This window comes from Lolium rigidum, chromosome 3, assembly GCF_022539505.1.
Source record: "Lolium rigidum isolate FL_2022 chromosome 3, APGP_CSIRO_Lrig_0.1, whole genome shotgun sequence".
NCBI lineage: Eukaryota > Viridiplantae > Streptophyta > Magnoliopsida > Poales > Poaceae > Lolium > Lolium rigidum.
Genome location: NC_061510.1, coordinates 364,802,630 through 364,805,372, shown reverse-complemented (window position 1 = coordinate 364,805,372; position 2,743 = coordinate 364,802,630).

The window sequence follows — 2,743 nt, the reverse complement described above, 5'->3', positions numbered from 1 at the left end:
CGCGTCTTCTCTTGAGCTGCTACGATGTGTCAGGTGCGTGCATGCCATCTGCCCATCTCTGCTGTGTCAGGGTGTCTGAGGAGTGAGGAGAGATGGCCTCGTGCGAGGAAGGGCCACATCGGAGGGACCGCTGAAAATACCACCCTTTTTTCAGTCAAATGGAAAAAAAATACGAGGGATACTACTGACCCTACCTCATGTGTTGGACCAATGAAATCTCGACTTAGTCCAGGAGCATATACCGCCTTGTTCACAATATCCACAATATCCACTCTCGGCAGTTATCTGCTAGTAATTTTAAAGTTGTAAGATTTACCTTGGAAGAAAAATGGGAAAAAAAATCATAAGCAGAACCTAATCATTGGCTGACTTGAACCTGTACATCGGAAAAGGAAACAGTTGGTTTTCCGATAGTGTAGCCAGCTGCTGGTTATAAGCAAAGTGACATGTCATCTATAGTTAGCTTAGAGCTAAGCTATAATAATGTAGTACTTTATCCATGTATGGCCCACCTTTCACTCTCACAAAGTGCTCAGGAGCACGTGCTAGAGCTGGCTCTTGCATAAGAGCCCACTCTCCTTCTCTCTCCTCCTCTCTCTCCTCCAACTAGGCAATAATATACTATTTTAATCCTTATAGTCAGCTGACTAAGACTTATTGTACTTGCTCTCAGGCGGCAAAAATTGTGTTGTGGATTGATAGGATAATTTGTGGTACTCTGGAAGGGGAGGAAGGACTTTAGCGTGGCAACAGCTCTGCCCCCCTAGGGGAGCGCGAATCGGGCATCTTCTGAAAATCACGCTCTCAGTCAGCAAGTTGATGTTGGACTGCTGCCTGTTCAAGGAACTGATAACGAGAGACCCTGGAGGCGTGGGGCGAGTTTTAACTTGCAGGTACGAAAGGAGTTGCGTGCCATTTGCTCGGCAATGCAATGCAAGTTGGGGAATGGCGAACAAATACTCTTTTGGTCAGTAAAATGGATCAGTGGTCGTGGTGTCGAGGAAATCGCCCCTTCGACATATCTTTGGGTAGCCATTAGTGGGAGTCGTAACAAGATGATGTTGGCAGGACATATGAGACGTACCAACAAATTGCTGCACTCTGGAAGCTTAAAAAAGTTTTTACAAACAACCATGATTTGCTTATATATTTTAATAATAAACAACCACATTAAGTCATTATTAGGGTTGGGTCAGATTGGTCACTTCCTCCTTTAGAGCGCACGCCTCGGCGCAAATATGAATGCTAATTGAGTCACTTACTGCAAGCACTAAGCGTCGGCGACTAGGTAGCCTTGTTTTGCATGTGCGCCGTACTCTTATGTAGTGCCGATTTACAAGCACCCATTGTGGGTGCTCTTAGCTAACCAAGCGTAGATGATAAGACCAGGATTACGATTGATTAAATCATGACCGAAACTTTCTCTTCTGGGAGAGGTATTTAACGTGTTAACTAATAGCTAGGATATCTACCCGCCAAAAGAAACCGTCACTAGGAAACCTCATGCATTTATAGAGGGATAAATGCGTAATGCCTCAACATTGAGGCTGGTCATAGTGCATGGTATCATATTGTAGTATCATGCATATGCTACTTGTCTATGATACTATCACTATAGTGGGTGGTATTATAGAGTAGTATCATAATCTTCCAAATTTATTGTTTTGTAGAATCCCAATACAAAATGTGTGTACAAGATCTATTTAGCACTAGTTTTTCTCGTAATATGCACTATGATACAGTATCCACCTATGTTACTCTAATCTTGTCTCTCCTCATTAATTAGATGCCACATCAGCATTTTTGTGGGCCTAAGATGCATGATACTACCTAAGATACTAGCACTATGACCAGCCTGATATATGTTCCATAGTCCTTTTCATTAGATATTTATGCATTTTGATTACACTTAGCAAAATTAAATTTTTTTATTTCCTTACAAAGTATTCGGTTGCATATATATTTGTATACGACATTTTTTATTTCGTTATAACTTATTCTGTCAATATACTACTAACACTAATATATGTCTCCATTACACTTAGCAAAATTAATTACATTTTTTACTTATTTATAACTCATTGTGTTTAAATGGGGACATAATTAGTCTATTTCTTCTTTACACTTAGCAAAATTAACCACATTTTCTATTTTTTGATTGATCGCTTCATTGAATTGTACTATCCTATATTTTAGTACAAGCGAAATTAACAATGTTACAATATCATTGAATATGGATGTACGACGTTCTTATTATACATTTTGTTGTTTACCATTGCAAATATGCTTGCTCGATTTGAATCACATTTTGCAACGATAGCTATTTAGTTGTTTAATTTATGTTGTAGCATTGCCTTTTATTAAGCCTATGTTTGCTGAATCCTCTTGGAACTAAGAAAAACATAAAGGGGAAAATCATATGTCTCCATGGTTGGTTTATGCCACTTAGAAATATGTTCTCAAATATCTTGCTAGAGAGGGATTTACAGTGTATTTATACTCTAACAAATACCTTGATAGAAGTTTCTAGTGTATATTGTAAGCGATATGTAGTTTTCTCTGGAAGGGGATGAAAGAATCAATGAAGTTGATGTCAGTGATATTCTGAAAATTTGCATTGGAAGGGCCGGAACATACGACTATATTGCATGGAACTACACCAAGAATGGGATGTTCAGTGTGTGCTCGGTATATCACTTGAAAACGCAGCTCAATTCTCTTCGAGCAGGGAGACCAAGTTCCT